The 22,438-nt window shown below is 39.2% G+C and overlaps 1 non-coding gene across 1 annotated transcript; it reads right to left on the reverse strand.

The window, feature by feature from the left end:
• Positions 1-21,381: 21,381 nt before the first annotated feature.
• Positions 21,382-21,485, reverse strand: LOC130952751 (small nucleolar RNA R71). Its single transcript, XR_009074928.1, has one exon. It is a non-coding gene; the product is annotated as a small nucleolar RNA R71 (small nucleolar RNA).
• Positions 21,486-22,438: the final 953 nt, after the last annotated feature.

The raw sequence follows: 22,438 nt of genomic DNA on the forward strand, positions 1-22,438 counted from the left end.
TGTTAATATAATTTGGCCCACTTTTAAACTAAAGGACTTTTAATAAAGTATATTTAAGTCTGTCAATTGAAGGTCTTTTATATAAAATTTAGTTTTGATGAAGTTTCAGAACAGAACCCATGACCAAAATAAAAGTTTTGCTACCTTAAATAACAGACTAACCTAAGCCCCAGGTTCATTTCACAAGTACGCAGTCCAAATTCAAACCAGAACACAAACCAGAACAGAAACTCAATCAACATTCAACACTCATCTTGCTCATGTTCACAAACATCACCACTTTCCACAGCCAACAAAACAAATATAATCACAGAAATATATCTTTTTACATCAATATCTATTTATCACAACTCTGTAATGTAAATTAGATTTTAAGAAACACCCCTACCTCGACTAGCTGAATTCACATAGGTTAAACACGGTAACTCCCTTCTCTTTTTGTTAATTTCAGCAGCGGCAGCAACTCTAATAGCTCGTTAGTACCATTAATACTATTACCTATGATAATTCCATCAGCAAACAGGGAAGGCAGAGCAGCAGTGTTAAACAGAAACATAGGTTTTCCTTATTCAGAATAGAAAAAGACTAAGAAACAAAATGGAAGCAGAGTAAGGACTGAGGAGTTACATATTCAGAAATAGTAGAATTGGGATTGAAACTGGAAAAGGGCAGTACTGATTCGAAGACAAGAACAGAGGAGGCTGTGGTGGATCCTTCTGATGGCAGCTTGGACGGCGGCAAAGAGACTCACGGTGACCGTATAACCTGGCACAGACAACCTCAGCGACAACTCTCACGATAAAGGTGAACTTAACGGATAAAGAAGCTGGAGCAGGGTTAGGGCTTACCAACAGACACAGGCTTAAAAGGCGGTTTCTGGCGCCAGCAACGGCAGTGAGGAGCTCCGACAACGTAGCAACCGCGCGGGCAGAACGACGGTGAGCCCAGCAACGCGGCGGCGACGGCAGCTCCGCGATGGTTTCCTTCGCGCGCGTTCCCCTGTTCGCGACTCAAACGGCGGCGGATCTGAAGATGATAACTCACGGTGGTTGCAGCGGCGTTCAAGCTCCAGCGATGGCATGGATGGACCCTCGACGGCGACGCGCACGGACGACGGCGAGCCAGGCTTCACGGACGGCGCGGTTCGCTCTCTCCCCTTCGTCGGCGACGTGGCGGTGGTGCGCGACGATGGCGTATGCGGATAGCTCCTCCTGCTCCGCAACACACTCTCCTCGTTCCTCCCTCATCAGTGACGACGACGGCGCGACGAGTGGCAGTGACTCGCCGGCGCACTCTCCCCCCTTCTCCTCTCCTGATTCGCGCACCCTCTCCTCTCTTTTCTCTCAGTTAATTTTTGCTGCTGGTAAGTGTTGTTTTTTTTTTCTGTTTGATTTTGGAAGGGTGAAGGGTGTGTGACGGCTAAAAGGGAATAGGAAAGTTAGGGTTAGGATTTTAGGAAGAATTTAGCAAATTAGGGTTTAATTTGGGACAAAAGTGAAATTAGGAATTTTTGGGTAAATTGGAATTTTGTTAAATTTTAATAAAATTAAGAGATATTATATTAAATTAAATATAAAATATCCATCTTTAAAATACTTTTCAATTACAAAATTATAAATTAGTTTTGATTAAATGCTAATTAAATAAAAATTGGAGACAAATAAATTAATTCTCCTTCATTTATAAAATAAGGTTAAAAATATAAATATTTAAAATTAAGACATATAAAATATTCACTATTTTTCAATTATAAGGACTCTAAATAAAAAATAAGAGTTTATTCAACTTTTATATAAAAATCTCCAAAATACAGTCTTAAATAAATATAATGCATCGTAAATAATTAATTAATAACTTTTAAAAATTTAGAGGTCTTACATTTAATAAATTCAATATTTATAGAAAAATAGTTTTAATTTATATAATTATCTGAAATTATTTTTATTAGTATTGTTTAATTTGTATAATTATTTAAATAATATTAGAAAATGGTTGTTTCTTAAATAATTGTTGTAATGGTTGTAAAACCGTTCTTTAAAATAGTCAAAGAGAACGGTTTTATTTTGTTACTATAGCATAATGAAAAAATAAACTTCAACAGCAACACTGTAAAAACCGTTGTCTAAGACCATCTAATGGAACGGTTTTAAAGTGTAGCATTTCGGCAACGGTTTTAATGCGTTTCCTTTGTGCAATTCTTTAAACAACAATAAAAAACCGTTGCTTAAAGCCAAATCATGGTAACGGTTATAAAACCGTTCTTTAAAGTAGTCAAACAGAACGGTTTTAATTTGTTGCTAGAAATTGATGAAAAATTGAATTCAACAGTAACACTTTAAAAAACCGTTGTCTAAACCTATCTAAGAGAACAGTTTTAAGGCGTTGCAAAATTTGGCGTTGCTAAAGGCCATATTTGTTGTAGTGCAAAGAAACGTGTAAAGTGTCATGAGGTACAGTTACAATGTCAAAAGATCCTATTAATAGTGAACTAGTAACCTAAGGTTTACAGAAATGAGTAAATGACAGAAAAATCCACTTCCGGCCCACTCGGTGTGTGCTTGGGCTGAGCATTGAAGCTTTCATGTGTAGAGACCTTTTCTGGAGTTAAACGCCAGCTTTCATGCCAGTTTGGGCGTTTAACTCCAATTTTTATGCCAGTTCCAGCGTTAAACGCTGGAAATTCTGAGGCTGATTTGCAACGCCAGTTTGGGCCATCAAATCTTGGGCAAAGTATGGATTATTATACATTGCTGGAAATCCCAGGATGTCTACTTTCCAACGCCATTGAGAGCGCGCCAATTGGGCTTCTGTAGCTCCAGAAAATCCACTTCGAGTGCAGGGAGGTCAGAATCCAACAGCATCTACAGTCCTTTTCAGCCTCTAAATCAGATTTTTGCTCAGATCCCTCAATTTCAGCCAGAAAATACTTGAAATCATAGAAAAACACACAAACTCATAGTAAAGTCCAGAAAAGTGAATTTTAACTAAAAACTAATAAAAATATACTAAAAACTAACTAGATCATACTAAAAACATACTAAAAACAATGCCAAAAAGCGTATAAATTATCCGCTCATCACAACACCAAACTTAAATTGTTGCTTGTCCCCAAGCAACTGAAAATCAAAATAGAATAAAAAGAAGAGAATATACTATAGACTCCAAAATATCAAAGAAACATAGTTCCAATTAGATGAGCGGGACCAGTAGCTTTTTGCTTTCGAACAGTTTTGGCATCTCACTTTATCCTTTGAAGTTCAGAATGATTAGCATCTTTAGGAACTCAGAACTCAGATAGTGTTATTGATTCTCCTAGTTAAGTATAATGATTCTTGAACATAGCTAGTGTATGAGTCTTGGCTGTGGCCCAAAGCACTCTGTCTTCCAATATTACCACCGGATACATACATGCCACAGACACATAATTGGGTGAACCTTTTCAGATTGTGACTCAGCTTTGCTAGAGTCCCCAATTAGAGGTGTCCAGGGTTCTTAAGCACACTCTTTTTGCCTTGGTTCACAACTTTATTTCTTTCTTTTTCTTTCCTTTTCTTTTTCTTCTCTTTTTTTTTGTATTCACTGCTTTTTCTTGCTTCAAGAATCAATTTGATGATTTTTCAAATCCTCAATAACAGTTCCCCTTTTTCCTCATTCTTTCAAGAGCCAACAATTTTTAACATTCTCAAAACGACAAATTCAAAAGACATATGCACTGTTCAAGCATTCATTCAGAAAACAAAAAGTATTGTCACCACATCAAACTAATCCAACTAGTTTCAAGGCTAAATTCGAAATCCTGTATTTCTTGTTCTTTTGTGATTAAAGCATTTTTCATTTAAGAGAGGTGATGGATTCATAGGACATTCATAGCTTTAAGGCATAAACTTTAAATTTTATTAATTATGAATTAAGTACAAGACTCAAAAATAGATATAAGATGAGACTGGAGAGAAAAATAGAAAACAGAAAATTTAAATAGGCTCCTAATGATAGAGGTTTTCACAGAGTTAGGACTCAACAACCTTGATTCTGAGAAGTGGATGCTCCCTCCACTTGAGGGGAGAGCTTTTGGCGTTTCATCTCTTGAAGTTCACGCCCCTGCTTCTCTTGTTCCTTCAGTAATTTGCAGAGCATGCAGTTCTGATTCTGCTGTTCTTCCTTAAGTTGCTCCATAGTTTCTTGCAACTTGGTGATAGATGCTTCTAGGCTGGCCCAGTAGCCAATTTCAGGGAATTCAGGGAGGAACTCCTGCGCCCTCCTTTTGATAGAGTTGTCTTGCAATTGGTTAGAACTTCCCATCCTCTGTTTCGAATTTGCTCTTGGATCCCCGGATATTCATCTTCTTTCAGATCAAATTTAACTTCTGGGATCACTGACCTTAGACCCATTATTTTGTGATAATGGTCTTCATGTTCTTTGGTTAAGAACTTCTCTTGATTCCAAAGATTCTTTGGATTATTCTCTTTCTTTCCTCTTAAATTGGTTTGTTTTCCCTTAGGAGCCATGATCTTGATGAATCTTGGCTTAGTGATCACGGAAAAGCACACCAAACTTAGAGGTTTGCTTGTCCTCAAGCAAAAGAAAGGAAAGAAGAGAGAGAGGAGAAGAGCAAATTCGAATGGTGTGGGGGAATGAGGAGGCCGAACATGTTTTTATAAGGGGGGAAGGAGATTTCGAAAAAGTTAAAAAGAGATTTGAGAAGATATGGAGAGAATTTGAGAGAAGGGTGAGTTTTTGAACAAGATTTGGGATTGATTTGAGAGAGATTTGAAGAATGGTTTTGAAGATTTGAAAGTGAATGATGAAAGGTTGAAGTGTGTTTATGTAGAAAAGTATGGGTAAGAAAAGGAAAGTTTGAAAAAATTTTATTGGAAAACAAAATCTTGGTCCCCCACCTTTCTGGCGTTAAACGCCCAGAATGGCATCCATTCTGGCGTTTAACGCCCATTTGTTGCCTATTGTGGGCGTTTAACGCCCAGCCAGGTGCCCTGGCTGGCGTTAAACGCCAGAATCCCCTTTGTCACTGGGCGTTTTTCTAAACGCCCAGGATGCTGCACACCTGGCGTTAAACGCCCAGAATGGTGCCCATTCTGGCGTTTAACGCCCAAAATGGCACCTTTACTGGCATTAAACGCCCAGAATGGTGCCCATTCTGGCGTTTAACGCCCAGAATGGTGCCCATTCTGGCGTTTAACGCCCAGAATGGTGCCCATTCTGGCGTTTAACGCCCAAAATGCCCCTTACTAGCGTTTTTTCGCCAGTAAGCTCTTTTTCTCTGCTTTTCGCGCTGAATCCTTCTGTAACTCTGTGAATTCCTTCATTTTTGATACTTGCCTTTGTAAAAACAAAACATATAACCTGCTAATGACTGGGTTGCCTCCCAGCAAGCGCTTCTTTACTGTCTTTAGCTGGACCTTTACTGAGAATCACTCAAGTCTCAGTTTTGAGCATTCCTGCTCAAAATTGCTTTCAAGATAATGCTTGATTCTCTGTCCATTAACAATGAACTTTTTGTCAGAATCAATGTCCTGAAGCTCAACATATCCATATGGTGACACTCCTGTAATCACATACGGACCCCTCCACCGGGACTTAAGTTTTCCTGGAAACAATTTGAGCCTAGAGTTGAAGAGCAGAACTTTTTGTCCTGGCTCAAAGACTCTGGTTGACAACTTCTTGTCATGCCACTTCTTTGCCTTTTCCTTATAAATTTTTGCATTTTCAAAGGCATTGAGTCTGAACTCTTCTAGCTCATATAGCTGGAGCAATCTTTTTTCACCAGCTAACTGAGCATCCATGTTTAGGAATCTGGTTGCCCAGTAGGCTTTATGTTCCAGTGCCACAGGCAGATGACAGGCCTTCCCATACACCAGTTGGTATGGAGAGGTTCCTATAGGAGTCTTGAATGCTGTTCTATATGCCCACAGAGCATCATCCAAACTCTTTGCCCAATCCTTTCTTCGGGCTATCACAGTCCGTTCTAGGATTCTTTTTAGTTCTCTGTTAGAGACTTCAGCTTGCCCATTTGTCTGTGGATGATACGGAGTTGCCACCTTGTGGCTAATTCCATATCTGACCATAGCAGAGTATAGCTGTCTATTGCAGAAATGAGTGCCCCCGTTACTGATTAGTACTCTGGGAACACCAAACCTGCTGAAGATGTGTTTCTGGAGGAATTTCATCATGGTCTTGGTATCATTAGTAGGTGTAGCAATTGCTTCTACCCATTTAGATACATAGTCCACTGCCACCAGAATGTAAGTGTTTGAGTATGATGGTGGGAATGGACCCATGAAGTCAATTCCCCATACATCTAACAATTCTATCTCTAATATCCCTTGTTGAGGCATGGCATATCCGTGAGGCAAGTTACCAGCTCTTTGGCAACTGTCACAGTTACGCACAAACTCTCGGGAGTCTTTATAGAGAGTAGGCCAGTAGAAGCCACATTGGAGGACTTTAGTGGCTGTTCGCTCACTTCCAAAATGTCCTCCATACTGTGATCCATGGCAATGCCATAGGATCCTTTGTGCTTCTTCTCTGGGTACACATCTACGGATCATTCCGTCTGCACATCTCTTAAAGAGATATGGCTCATCCCATAGGTAGTACTTGGCATCTGAAATTAATTTCTTTATTTGCACTCTGCTGTACTCCTGGGGTATGAACCTCACAGCTTTATAGTTTGCAATATCTGCAAACCATGGAGCTTCCTGAATGGCAAAGAGTTGCTCATCTGGGAAAGTCTCAGAGATCTCAGTAGAAGGGAGGGACGTCCCAGCTACTAGTTCTATTCGGGACAGATGATCAGCTACTTGGTTCTCTGTCCCTTTTCTGTCTCTTATTTCTATATCAAACTCTTGCAGAAGCAACACCCATCTTATTAGCCTGGGTTTTGAATCCTGCTTTGTGAGTAAGTATTTAAGAGCAGCATGGTCAGTGTACACAATCACTTTGGATCCCACTAGATAGGATCTAAACTTGTCAATGGCATAGACCACTGCAAGTAACTCTTTTTCTGTGGTTGTGTAATTCTTCTGTGCGTCATTTAGAACACGGCTGGCATAATAAATGACGTGCAAAAGCTTGTTATGCCTCTGTCCCAATACTGCACCAATGGCATGGTCACTGGCATCACACATTAATTCAAATGGCAATGTCCAATCTGGTGCAGAGATGACTGGTGCTGTGACCAGCTTAGCTTTCAGGGTCTCAAACGCCTGCTGACACTGTGTGTCAAACACAAATGGTGTGTCAGCAGCTAGCAGGTTACTCAAAGGTTTTGCAATTTTCGAAAAATCCTTTATGAACCTTCTGTAAAATCCTGCATGCCCCAGAAAGCTTCTGATTGCCTTAACATTGGCAGGTGGTGGTAATTTTTCAATTACCTCTACCTTTGCCTTATCCACCTCTATTCCCCTGCTTGAAATTTTGTGCCCAAGGACAATTCCTTCAGTCACCATAAAGTGACATTTTTCCCAGTTTAAAACCAGGTTAGTCTCTTGGCACCTTTTCAGGACAAGTGCTAGGTGATTAAGACAGGAGCTGAATGAGTCTCCATATACTGAGAAGTCATCCATGAAGACTTCCAGGAATTTCTGAAAGGTTGCAGGAGCATTACACAGACCAAAAGGCATCCTCCTGTAGGCAAACACGCCAGAAGGGCAAGTAAATGCTGTTTTCTCTTGGTCCTGAGGATCTACTGCAATTTGGTTGTAACCTGAATAGCCATCCAAAAAGCAGTAATAATCATGACCAGCTAGTCTTTCTAGCATTTGGTCTATGAATGGTAAAGGAAAATGATCCTTTCTGGTGGCTATATTGAGCCTTCTGTAGTCAATACACATACGCCACCCTGTGACTGTTCTTGTAGGAACCAGTTCATTTTTTTCATTATGAACCACTGTCATGCCTCCCTTCTTGGGGACAACTTGTACAGGGCTCACCCAGGGGCTATCAGAAATAGGATAAATAATCCCAGCCTCTAGTAATTTAGTGACCTCTTTCTGCACCACCTCCTTCATGGCAGGATTTAGCCTCCTCTGTGGTTGGACCACTGGTTTGGCATTATCCTCCAACAGGATCTTGTGCATGCATCTAGCTGGGCTAATGCCCTTAAGATCACTTATGGACCACCCAAGAGCTATCTTGTGTGTTCTTAGCACTTGAATCAGTGCTTCCTCTTCCTGTGGATTTAAAGCAGAGCTTATAATCACTGGAAAAGTATCACCTTCTCCCAGAAATGCATACTTCAGGGATGGTGGTAGTGGTTTGAGTTCAGTTTTGGGAGGCTTATCTTCCTCCTGAGGAATTTTCGAAAATTCCTTTGTTTCCTCTGGTTCTTCTTGATCAGGTTGAGCAGCCTTGAAGATGTCCTTAAGCTCTGATTCTAGGTTTTCAGTCATATTGATCTCTTCTACCAGAGAGTCAATGATGTCAGCGCCCATGCAGTCATTTGGTGTGTCTGGATGCTGCATAGCTTTTACAGCATTTAACTTGAACTCATCCTCATTGACTCTCAGGGTTACTTCCCCTTTGTGCACATCAATGAGAGTTCGTCCAGTTGCTAGGAAAGGTCTTCCTAGAATGAGAGTTGCACTTTTGTGCTCCTCCATTTCCAGCACCACAAAGTCAGTTGGAAAGGCGAATGGCCCAACCTTGACAATCATGTCCTCTATTATGCCTGATGGATATTTAATGGAGCCATCAGCAAGTTGGAGGCATATCCGGGTTGGTTTGACTTCTCCAGTCAACCCAAGCTTTCTGATAGTGGATGCAGGTATTAGATTGATGCTTGCTCCAAGATCACATAGGGCTGTCTTAGTGCAAGCACCTTCTAATGTGCATGGTATCATAAAGCTTCCTGGATCTTGAAGCTTTTCTGGTAAGCTTTTCAGGATGACTGCACTGCATTCTTCAGTGCGAAATATTTTTTCAGTTTCTCTCCAATCCTTCTTATGACTTAAGATCTCTTTCATGAACTTAGCATAAGAAGGTATTTGCTCAAGTGCCTCTGCAAACGGAATCTTTATTTCAAGAGTCCTTAGATAGTCTGCAAAGCGGGCAAATTGCTTATCCTGTTCCGCTTTGCGGAGTTTCTGAGGATAAGGCATCTTGGCTTGATATTCTTCAACCTTAGATGCTGCAGGTTTATTCCTTACAGAAGTGGTTGAAGAATCCTTTTTAGAGGGGTTACTGTCAGCATTCTCAGATGTCTGATCCTCCCTTGGCGTCTGAACGCCAGGATTGGGTGGAAAATGGGCGTTAAACGCCAACTTTTCCCCCTTTTCTGGCGTTTGAACGCCAGAACTGGGCAGGGAATGGGCGTTTAACGCCAGCTTTCCCTCCTTTTCTGGCGTTTGAACGCCAATAGCATTCCTCTCTGGGCTCTTACTGTTCTCAGAGGGATTTTGAACAGTGGTTTGGTTATCCTCTGTCAATTGTTCCTTATTTGACTTTTTCTCTTTTGAGTGGTGTTGTTCAGTGTCTTCCCACTCCTCAGTTGAACTGCTTGACATTCTCTTGTTATCTGTTTAGATATCTGCTGTTTTGCTTGATTCAACTGCAGTTCTATGTTCTTGTTAGCAACTTTAGTTTCATGGAGCTTCTCTTTAAATTCTGCTAACTGTTTTATCAGGAGCAATTGTTGATTAAGCTCAATCATCTGTTCTTGAGGATTAGGATCAGTGACTACTGCCATGACTTCCTCTTTTGGAAAGAACTCATTGCTAGAGTACAAATATTGGTTTCTAGCAACAGTGTCTATAAGCTCTTGAGCCTCTTCAATTGTCTTCCTCATGTGTATAGATCCACCAGCTGAGTGGTCTAAAGACATCTGAGCTTTCTCTGTAAGCCCATAGTAGAAGATGTCTAACTGTACCCACTCTGAAAACATTTCAGAGGGGCATTTTCTTAGCATACCTCTATACCTCTCCCAGGCATTATAAAGGGATTCATTATCCTCTTGTTTAAAGCCTTGGATGTCCAGCCTTAGCTGTGTCATCCTCTTTGGAGGGTAAAAATGATTCAGGAATTTGTCTGATAACTGTTTCCATGTCTTTATGCTTGCTGTAGGTTGGTTATTCAACCACCTTTTAGCTTGATCTTTTACAGCAAATGGAAACAATAATAGTCTGTAGACATCCTGATCTACCTCTTTATCATGTACTGTGTCAGCAATTTGTAAGAACTGTGCCAGAAACTCAGTAGGCTCTTCCTGAGGAAGACCGGAATACTGGCAATTTTGCTGCACTATGATAATGAGTTGAGGGTTTAGCTCAAAGCTGCTTGCTTTGATGGGAGGTGTACAGATGCTACTCCCATATGCAGCTGTAATGGGGTTAGCATATGACCCCAGAGTCCTTCTGGACTGATCAATCCCACTTAGGTCCATGATGGATAAAGGGAATGATATGGATTGCAAGTAGAAAAACTTTTTTTTTTGAATTAACCGAAAAAAATAAAATAAAATAAAATAAAAGGAAAATAAAATAAAAATTCAAAAATTAAAAGAAAATAAGATCAAAGCAAATTGAAAACTGGATCTATTAGTTAATCAAAAAGATTTTGAGATTATCAATTAGAAAGATATGATTGAAAAAATTTTTATGAAAAAGATTTGATTTTTGGAAAGAGGAAAGAGAAAAACAACAAAATGACACCAAACTTAAAATTTTAGAAAATCAAACACAATTTTTTCAAAAATTTTAAAGGAAAAACACAAAGAGGACACCAAACTTAGAATTTTTACGGATCAAAAAGGGACTAAAGACATGCAAATTCGAAAATTAGAAGAAAAACAAAAGCATGCAATTGACACCAAACTTAAAATATGAAACTAGACTCTACTAAAAGACTCTAAACCAATAAAAATAAAACAGTTATAATCTAAGCAACAAGATAAGCCGTCAGTTGTCCAAACTCGAACAATCCCCGGCAACGGCGCCAAAAACTTGGTGCGCGAAATCGTGATCACTACAACTTCGCACAACTAACCAGCAAGTGCACTGGGTCGTCCAAGTAATACCTTACGTGAGTAAGGGTCGATCCCACAGAGATTGTCGGCTTGAAGCAAGCTATGGTTATCTTGTAAATCTTAGTCAGGATATCAGAAATTATCAGGATTGATTGTGAAAAGCAAAAGAACATGAATTAAGTACTTGTTTTGCAGTGATGGAAAATAGGTTGAGGTTTTGGAGATGCTCCATCTTCTGAATCTCTGCTTTCCTACTGTCTTCTTCTTCAAGCACGCAAGGCTCCTTCCATGGCAAGCTGTATGCAAGGGTTTCACCGTTGTCAGTGGCTACCTCCCATCCTCTCAGTGGAAATGTTCAACGCACCCTGTCACGGCACGGCTATCCATCTGTCGGTTCTCGATCAGGCCGGAATAGAATCCAGTGATTCTTTTGCGTCTGTCACTAACCCCGCCTTCAGGAGTTTGAAGCTCGTCACAGTCATTCAATCATTGAATCCTACTCAGAATACCACAGACAAGGTTTAGACCTTCCGGATTCTCTTGAATGCCGCCATCAGTTCTAGCTTATACCACGAAGATTCCGGTTAAAGAATCCAAGAGATATCTACTCAATCTAAGGTAGAACGGAGGTGGTTGTCAGGCACACGTTCATAATTGAGAATGATGATGAGTGTCACGGATCATCACATTCATCCAGTTTAAGAACAAGTAATATCTTGGAATGGAAGCAAGCATGATTGAATGAAAAACAGTAGTAATTGCATTAATCCATCAAGACACAGCAGAGCTCCTCACCCCCAACCATGGGGTTTAGAGACTCATGCCGTGGAAAGTACACAAAGAAACATGTAAAGTGTCATGAGGTACAGTTACAATGTCAAAAGATCCTATTAATAGTGAACTAGTAACCTAAGGTTTACAGAAATGAGTAAATGACAGAAAAATCCACTTCCGGCCCACTTGGTGTGTGCTTGGGCTGAGCATTGAAGCTTTCATGTGTAGAGACCTTTTCTGGAGTTAAACGCCAGCTTTCATGCCAGTTTGGGCGTTTAACTCCAATTTTTATGCCAGTTCCAGCGTTAAACGCTGGAAATTCTGAGGCTAATTTGCAACGCCAGTTTGGGCCATCAAATCTCGGGCAAAGTATGGACTATTATATATTGCTGGAAAGCCCAGGATGTCTACTTTCCAACGCCGTTGAGAGCGCGCCAATTGGGCTTCTGTAGCTCCAGAAAATCCACTTCGAGTTCAGGGAGGTCAGAATCCAACAGCATCTGCAGTCCTTTTCAGCCTCTAAATCAGATTTTTGCTCAGATCCCTCAATTTCAGCCAAAAAATACCTGAAATCACAGAAAAATACACAAACTCATAGTAAAATCCAGAAAAGTGAATTTTAACTAAAAACTAATAAAAATATACTAAAAACTAACTAGATCATACTAAAAATATACTAAAAACAATGCCAAAAAGCGTATAAATTATCCGCTCATCATACATCCATTCATACAAGGAGAGGAAGAACCACTCTTCAAAGCATGGAAAAGATACAAGAAAGCAAGTGACAAAGTGGGTTTCCAAGCTTTCTATGAAGGATTAAACCCAGAAACAAGAAAAGCGGGGGATTACTTCTCAGATGGCATACTCAAAGCGACAATAACCGCCCAAGGAACTACAAATTACAATGACAAGGGAGTCAAAAATCAACACTCGTTTGAGAAACCAGAGAATGCAATTTCAGAAAAGGAAGTGATGAATCTTGAAGGAGTGAAAGCAGTCATGAATCAAAACAAGCAGCTACACCATCAAACTCAGCAACAATTGGAGTTGATAGCTAGAAAAATTAATTTTCTACATTCTGCTACAGTGAATGCACAATTTCCACCATGGAAGCCACATTCTTATCTAAGAATGGGGGAATACCAACATCAAGAACAAAGGGGTTCCAACATTAGCAAACCCATGATCACAAACAACCAAAGTCACCCATCCAATAATGCCAATCAAAACCAATGCTTACAAAACATGCACCCTCAGTCTCATAACAACTCACAAGATCAACAGAATACCTCTGCAACACCCACATTTTACCCACACAACACATGTGGAATTCCGTTGCAAGGTTTTCCACAGCCACCAGTCCATCTCATACATTTAAACCATTCTAAGAGGATCGCTGACTTAGAATCGATGATGGAAAAACTCATAGAAATTCAAGTCCAGGAGACCAAACACCATGAGGAAGCACTTAAGAAGCTTGGAGAACATGTACTGCTGTTGGCTAAGCTGTTTTCACAAATGAGTGAGAAAGAGGGTATCAACCAAGAAAAATACAACAAATAAGTTTCACAAGTAGGGACAGAGGATAGAATCGGAGAGAAACAGAAAATCCCTACTGAGAAATTTGCACTAGGGGATAAAGTGCTGCTAAACATTCAATCCACGAAGGTGTCTCCGCAGCTGTTTGATCACTATATTGTGACTGAAATCCTTCCACGGAAACTCATAGAGGTCATCAAAGAGGAAACCGGAAGGAAGTTCACAGTAAAGAAAGATAAGCTAAGGCACTGTGATCTTCAGTTTCCATAATCACAGAATGGAAGATGTCAAGCTAGTGACAATAAAGAAGCGCTTGTTGGGAGGCAACCCAACCTGAGGTAGTTTTCTTTCCATAGCTATTTCAATAAAGAGGCTAAGTAGCTTTATCTATATTGCAAGGAGCTAAGTTTGGTGTTGCACACCAAAATAAAGGGAGAATGAAGAATGCTAAGTTTGGTGTTCCACCAAAAATCTCATTTAAAAACACATTCTCACCTTCTGCATAAAGGGTTGCTAGCTCCAAGCAATCAGAGAAACTACTTAACCAATGTCTATTTTCTAGTTTTTAGTCTTATTGCCTTTAGCAAAGAAAAAGAGTTCCACATATGGTCAATTTGATGCATGAGAACTATTGGCAAGGTACTAAGTTTGGTGTTCTCACACCAAAGTAAGTTCAAAAGCCCACAAATAATTCATGCATGCTAACCATTTTTCAAGTGCTTGGGGAACAAGAAACTTTCAAAGTTTATTGTAGGCAGTCACTTGAATCTAAGAAAGGATTAGGCACCATCAACCAAAGAGACAAAGGGGGGCTCTAATAGAGAGTATTGAAAAGGGGCTGGCTCCACTAGGGAGCATTAGGAGTAGGATAGAGAGCTCTCTCTTAGTTTTCCCTCTTGTTTTAAAATCTTGGATCGAGATTGGAGAAATTCTGTTTCAGTTTCTATCTGAGATCTCTCTGTTTTATTTTGCTGCATAATTCAAGGAATTGTGATTTGAATCAAGGCTCTCTTTACTGCTTCCATCTTTATTTCTTCTTCAAATTGTTTCTCTGTTGGATCAAGGAAGGAATTGAGATCTAGACTTATTTTCTAGTCTCATTGATTCCCTGAGATCCTCACTTGTCTTTTTAGATTTCATAATTGAATTGAATTTTCTTGCTGATTTACTTCTCTGCTACAATTTCATTCTCTACAATTTTTACTTTCTGTTGCACTGCCTCCAATTTATTTTTCCTGCAAGTTTAATTTTCTGCAATTGATCTAAGTTCTAATTTACTGCTTTCTTTAATTTCCAGCACCCACTCCCCTTTACATTCACTGCAATTTACATTTCTTGTCATTTAAGCTTCTGTCCATTTAAGTTTCTGTCCAATTTAGCTTCTGCACCTTTAATTCTTGCAATTTACTTCTGTCGGTCACTCTTCACACAATCCACTCAATGTTAGCTTGACTAAACTAATCACCCACTAAAGTTGCTTGATCCATCAATCCCTGTGTGATTGACCTCACTCTAAGTGAGTTATTACTAATTGATGCGACCCGGTATACTTGCCGGTGAGTTTGTGTGTTTGGAAATCCGTTTTTTCACAAAAACACCCATCAAGTTTTTGTGGAAACAACGCCAATCATCATACCCCCTGATTGGAACTTACCTTTTAAACTTATATGTGATGCGAGTGACCTTGCTATTGGTGCTGTACTGGGACAAAAGAAAGATAAGTTGCACCATGTCATATATTATGCCAGCAAAGTGTTAAATGAAGCACAGAAAAATTACACCACCACTGAGAAAGAACTTTTGGCAATTGTTTATGCATTTGATAAGTTTAGGCAATACTTGATTGGCTCAAAAGTTATAGTGTATACTGACCATGCCGCTCTCAAGTATTTAATGTCTAAACAGGATTCAAAGCCAAGGCTCATTAGGTGGGTACTGCTGCTACAAGAGTTTGATATTGAAGTAAGAGATAGGAAGGAAAGTGAAAATCAAGTGGCAGATCATCTATCAAGAGTACCACAAGAAGCCTATCAAGATAGACCACAACAAGTCAATGAGAATTTCCCTGATGAACACCTGTTCCAAATTCAACAAGCACCTTGGTTTGCTGACATAGCAAATTACAAAGTAGGAAGAAAGATTCCCAAGGAATTCACCAAGCAACAAACCAAGAAGCTGCTTAATGAAGCAAAGAAATTTCTATGGGACGAACCATTCTTATTTAGACGGTGTTCAGATGGAGTGATAAGGAAATGTGTCCTTGAAGGTGAAATGAGCAACATTCTGTGGCACTGTCACGGTTCAGCTTATGGAGGGCATTTTGGGCCCGAAAGAACAGCAGCCAAGGTACTTCAAAGTGGATTTTATTGGCCAACCATCTTTAAGGATGCCAGAGAGTTTACTCATCAATGCAGTGAATGCCAAAAGGCTGGAGGTTTGACAAGGAGGAATGAGATGCCTCAAAACTATATCCTGGAAGTGGAGTTATTTGACCTCTGGGGCATTGATTTCATGGGCCCATTTCCCCCTTCTTACTCTTTCAAGTACATCTTGGTAGTAGTAGAATACGTTTTAAAATGGGTGGAAGCCATAGCCACAACCACGTGTGATGCACCAGTTGTTCTACAGTTCTTAAAGAAACACATATTCACCAGGTATGGAGTACCTAAAAGATTGGTGAGTGATGGCGGTGGTCACTTCTGCAACAGACAGATGGAGAAGCTACTTCATAAGTATGGAGTGATACATAAAGTGGCTACACCTTACCATCCACAGACCAATGGTCAGGCAGAACTTACCAATAGGGAGTTGAAGAGAATTTTGGAGAAGACAATGGGAGCTACTAGAAAGGATTGGGCTAAAAAACTGGAAGATGCACTTTGGGCATACAGGACAGCATTCAAAACACCTATTGGGAAATCCCCCTTCCAGCTATTGTATGGCAAATCTTGTCATCTCCCTATAGAGCTCGAACATAGAGCCTTTTGGGCAACTAAACTTCTCAACCTTGATTCCCAAGCTGTAGGAGAAAAAAGGCTGTTATAACTAAATGAGTTGGACGAATTCAGGCTGGAAGCTTATGAAAATGCTAAAATATACAAGGAGAGAACCAAGAGGTGGCATGACAAGAAGATCGTGAGGAAAGAATTCAAACCGGGACAGCAAGTGCTTCTCTATAGCTCACGGCTAAAACTCTTCCCTAGCAAGCTTAAGTCTAAATGGACTGGTCCGTATCTGGTAACAAAGGTTTTCCCATATGGAAATCTTGAACTGCTAGATGAAGAAACAAAGAACCATTTCATAGTAAATGGTCACAGAGCAAAGCCATACTTAGGAGGACAGTGGAAGAAGGTGATCCCTGAGGTCCATTTCATGCTCAAAAGGAATGAGTATCTGGAGATCCGACATGAGATTCAAAAAAGAGGTTGGGAAGTTCTTACCAACCCCATTCAACAATACGGAATCTTAATGGTTCAAGAGTTCTATGCTATTGCATGGATCACCAAAAACCATGATCAAAGTGTGAACCCAAACCTAAAGAATTGGCTTACAATGGTTCGGGGAAAATACTTAGATTTCAGTCTGGAAAATGTAAGGTTGGCATTCAACTTGCCAATGATGCAAGGAGATGCATGCCCCTACACTAGAAGGGTCAACTTTGATCAAAGGTTGGACCAAGTCCTCATGGACATATGTGTGGAAGGAGCTCAGTGGAAAAGAGACTCCAATGGCAAGCCGGTTCAATTGAGAAGGCATGACCTTAAACCTGTGGCTAGAGGATGGTTGGAATTCATCCAACGCTCCATCATTCCTACTTGTAACCGATCCGAAGTGACTGTAGATCGGGCTATCATTATCCATAGCATCATGATTGGAGAGGAAGTAGAAGTTTATGAGGTCATATCTCTAGAACTCTACAAAGTGGCTGACAAAACCTCCACCTTGGCAAGGCTAGCCTTTCCTTATCTCATCTGTCACCTATGCAATTTAGCTGGAGTTGTCATAGGAGAAGACATCTTCATTGAAGAGGACAAGCCCATCACTAAAAAGAGGATGGAGCAAATAAGAGAGCCTACTCATGAACCTCAACAAGAGCATGAGGAAGTCCCTCATCAAGAAATTCTTGAGATGCCTCAAGGGATGAATTTTCCTCCACACAACTATTGGGAGCAACTCAACACCTCTTTGGGAGATTTGAGTTCCAATATGGAGCAACTAAGGATGGAGCACCAAGAGCACTCCATTATTCTCCATGAAATTAGAGAGGATCAAATAGCCATGAGGAAAGAGAAACAAAGGAAAGGAAGAGACATAGAGGAGCTCAAGCTTTCCATTGGATCTTCAAGAGGAAGAATGATGAGCGGATAATTTATACGCTTTTTGGCATTGTTTTTAGGTAGTTTTTAGTAAGTTCAAGCTACTTTTAGGGATGTTTTCATTAGTTTTTATGTTAAATTCACATTTCTGGACTTTACTATGAGTTTGTGTATTTTTCTGTGATTTCAGGTAATTTCTGGCTAAAATTGAGGGACTCGAGCAAAACTCTGATAGGAGGTTGACAAAGGACTACTGATGCTGTTGGAATCTGACCTCCCTGCTCTCAAAATAGATTTTCTGGAGCTACAGAATTCCAAATGGTGCGCTCTCAACGGTGTTGGAAAGTAGACATCCAGAGCTTTCCAGCAATATATAATAGTCCATACTTTGTTCGGGAATTGACGACGTAAACTGGAGCTCAACGCCAGTTCCATGTTGCTGTCTGGAGTAAAACGCCAGAAACACGTCACGACCCGGAGTTGAACGCCCAAAACACGTTACAACTTGGCGTTCAACTCCAAAAGAAGCCTCAGCTCGTGGATAGATCAAGCTCAGCCCAAACACACACCAAGTGGGCCCCGGAAGTGAATTTATGCATCAATTACTTACTCATGTAAACCCTATTAGCTAGTCTAGTATAAATAGGATAATTTACTATTGTATTAGACATCTTTGGTCTCAGTTTTATTTTATTCTTCATCTTAGGAGGCTATTGATCACGTTTTGGGGGCTGGCCATTCAGCCATACCTGAACCTTTCACTTATGTATTTTCAATAGTGGAGTTTCTACACTCTATAGATTAAGGGTGTGGAGCTCTGCTGTACCTCATGTTTTAATGCAATTACTATTATTTCCTATTCAATTCTCTTTATTTCTATTCTAAGATATTCGTTGCACTTCAACTTGATGAATGTGATGATCCATGACACTCATCATCATTCTCACCTATGAACGCACGTGATTGACAACCACTTCCGTTCTACCTTAGACCGGGCGCATATCTCTTGGATTCCTTAATCAGAATCTTCGTGGTATAAGCTAGAATTGATGGCGGCATTCATGAGAATCCGGAAAGTCTAAACCTTGTCTATGGTATTCCGAGTAGGATTCTGGGATTGAATGACTGTGACGAGCTTCAAACTCCTGAAGGCTGGGCGTTAGTGACAGACGCAAAAGAATCAAGGGATTCTATTCTAACCTGATTGAGAACCGACAGATGATTAGCCGCGCTGTGACAGAGCATTTGGACCTTTTTCACTGAGAGGATGGGATGTAGCCATTGACAACGGTGATGCCCTACATACAGCTTGCCATGGAAAGGAGTGAGAAGTATTGGATGAAGCAGTAGGAAAGCAGAGATTCAGGAGGAGCACAGCATCTCCATACACCTATCTGAAATTCCCACCATGGAAATACATGAGTAACTTTATCTTTATTTTATGTTTATTATTTATTATTAATTTTCAAAAATCCATAATCAATTACTATCCGCCTGACTGAGATTTACAAGATGAACATAGCTTGCTTCATACCAACAATCTCTGTGGGATCGACCCTTACTCACGTAAGGTTTATTACTTGGACGACCCAGTACACTTGCTGGTTAGTTGAACGGAGTTGTGTCCACACATAGTAAAGAGCTATTATCTCGAATTAAATTTCATACAAGTACAAAGAGTACGAATCACAATTTTGTCCACCAAGTTTTTGGCGCCGTTGCCGGGGATTATTGAGTTTGAACAACTGACGGTTCATCTTGTTGCTCAGATTAGGTAATTTTCTTTTCAAAATTTTCTTTTCTTTTTCGTTGTTCCAAAAATATTTTCGAAAAAAATTAATAAAAATCCAAAAAATTCATAAAATCATAAAAATCAAAAGTATTTTGTGTTTCTTGTTTGAATCTTGAGTCAATTTTTAAGTTTGGTGTCAATTGCATGCTTTAAAAATTTTTTCTTGCATTTTTTGAAAATTCATGCATTCATAGTGTTCTTCATGATCTTCAAGTTGTTCTTGATAAGTCCTCTTGTTTGATCTTGATGTTTTCTTGTTTGGTGTATTTTCTTGTTTTTCATATGCATTTTTTTGTTTATTAGAGTCCATGCATTAAAGATTTCTAAGTTTGGTGTCTTGCATGTTTTCTTTGCATGAAAAATTTTTCAAAATCATGTTCTTCATGTTCATCATGATCTTCAAAGTGTTTTTGGTGTTCATCTTGACATTCCTAGTGTTCTTGCATGCATCATGAGTTTTGATTTATAATTTTTATGTTGTGAGTCATTTTTATGTTTTTCTCTCTCATCATCAAAAATTCAAAAAAATCAAAAAATATATCTTTTCCTTATTTTTCTCAAAATTTTCGAAAATTTGAGTTGACTTAGTCAAAAATTTTCAAAATTAGTTGTTTCTTACAAGTCAAGTCAAATTTTCAATTTTAAAAATCTTATCTTTTCAAAATCTCTTTCAAAAATTATATCTTTTTCATTTTTTTCTATTTTTCAAAAATTTCAAAAATATTTTTCAAAATATTTTCAAAATCTTTTTTCTTATCTTTATATCATATTTTCGAAAATTCACTAACAATTAATGTGATTGATTCAAAAATTTGAAGTTTGTTACTTTCTTGTTAAGAAAGGTTCAATCTTTAAGTTCTAGAATCTTATCTTGTAGTTTCTTATTAGTGAAGTAAGTAATTTCAAATTTTTGAATTAAATCTTTTTATCTTTTATCATATCTTTTTCAAAAATTTTATCTTTTTCAAAATTTGATTTCAAAATATCTTATCTAACTTCTTATCTTCTAATCTTTTCAAATTTGATTTTGATATCTTTTTCAACTAACTATTTGACATTTTGTTTGTTTCTTATCTTTTTTAAAATCACCTAACTACTTTTCCCTCTTCAATTTTCGAAAATACCTCTCTCTTTTTCAAAAATTCTTTTTAATTGTTTTAAATTTTAATTTTAATCATATCTTATGTTTAATTTTCAAAATTATTAACTCCTTTTCAAAAATTAATTTTCAAATTCTCCCCCTCTTTTCTTATTCTTTTTAATTATTTAATTACTAACACTTCTCTTCACCTCTCTTCATCCAAAAATCCGAACTCACTCCTCCCCCTGTGTTTGGATTCTTCACTCTTCCTTCTTCTATTCTCTTCTTCTTTTACTAACATAAAGGAATCTCTATACTGTGACATAGAGGATTCCTCTTCTTTTCTTGTTTTCTTCTCTTTCATATGAGCAGGAGCAAGGAAAAAGGTACTCTTGTTGAAATTGATCCAGAACCTGAAAGGACTCTGAAGAGGAAACTAAGAGAAGCTAAATTACAATAATCCAGAAACAACCTTTCAGAAATTTTCGAACAAGAGAAGGAGATGGCAGCCAAACCCAATAATAATAATGCAAGGAGAATGCTTGGTGACTTCACAAAACCAACGTCCAAATTTGATGGAAGAAGCATCTCCATTCCTGCCATTGGAGCCAACAATTTTGAGCTTAAACCTCAACTAGTTGCTTTAATGTAACAGAACTGCAAGTTTTATGGACTTTCATCCGAAGATCCTTACCAGTTTTTAACTGAGTTCTTGCAGATTTGTGAGACTGTAAAGATGAATGGAGCAGATCCTGAAGTCTACAGGCTCATGCTTTTCCCTTTTGCTGTAAGAGACAGGGCTAGAATATGGTTGGACTCATAACCTAAAGATAGCCTGGACTCCTGGGATAAGCTGGTCACGGCTTTCTTGGATAAATTCTTTCCTCCTCAAAAGCTGAGCAAGCTTAGAGTGGATGTTCAGACCTTCAAATAAAAAGATGGTGAATCCCTCTATGAAGCTTGGGAAAGATACAAGGAGTTGACCAAAAGATGTCCATCTGACATGTTTTCAGAATGGACCATATTAGATATATTCTATTATGGTCTATCTGAGTTTTCAAAAATGTCATTGGACCATTCTGCAGGTGGATCCATTCACCCAAAGAAAACACCTGCAAAAGCTCAAGAACTCATTGACATGGTTGCAAATAACCAATTCATGTACACTTCTGAGAGGAATTCCGTGAATAATGGGACGCCTCAAAGGAAGGGAGTTCTTGAAATTGATGCTTTGAATGCCATATTAGCTCAGAACAAAGTGTTGACTCAGCAAGTCAACATGATCTCTCAAAGTCTGAATGGATGGCAAAATGCATCCAACAGTACTAAGAGGCAGCTTCTGAACAAGCTTATGATCCTGAGAACCCTGCAATAGCAGAGGTAAATTACATGGGTGAACTTTATGGAAACACCTATAACTCATCATGGAGAAATCACCCAAATTTCTCATGGAAGGATCAACAAAAGCCTCAACAAGGCTTTAATAATGGTGGAAGAAATAGGCTCAGTAGTAACAAGCCTTTTCCATCATCTTCTCAGCAACAGACAGAGAATTCTGAACAAAGCTCCTCCAATTTAGCAAATTTAGTCTCTGATCTATCAAAAGCCACTTTCAGTTTCATGAGTAAAACAAGATCCTCCATCAGAAATCTGGAGGCACAAGTGGGCCAACTGAGTAAGAAAGTCATTGAAACTCCTCCTAGTATTCTCCCAAGCAATACAGAAGAGAATCCAAAAGGAGAGTGCCAGGCCATTGATGTGATCAATATGGCCGAATGCACAAGGGAGGAGAAGGACGAAAATCCTAGTGAGGAAGAGCTCCTGGGACGTCTCTCAAGCAAGAGGGAGTTTCCTAGTAAGGATCCAAAGGAATCTGAGGCTCATATAGAGACCATAGAGATTCCATTAAATCTCCTTCTGCCATTCATGAGCTCTGAAGACTATTCTTCCTCTGATGA

The sequence above is a fragment of the Arachis stenosperma genome, chromosome 9 (genome assembly GCF_014773155.1).
Source record: "Arachis stenosperma cultivar V10309 chromosome 9, arast.V10309.gnm1.PFL2, whole genome shotgun sequence".
NCBI lineage: Eukaryota > Viridiplantae > Streptophyta > Magnoliopsida > Fabales > Fabaceae > Arachis > Arachis stenosperma.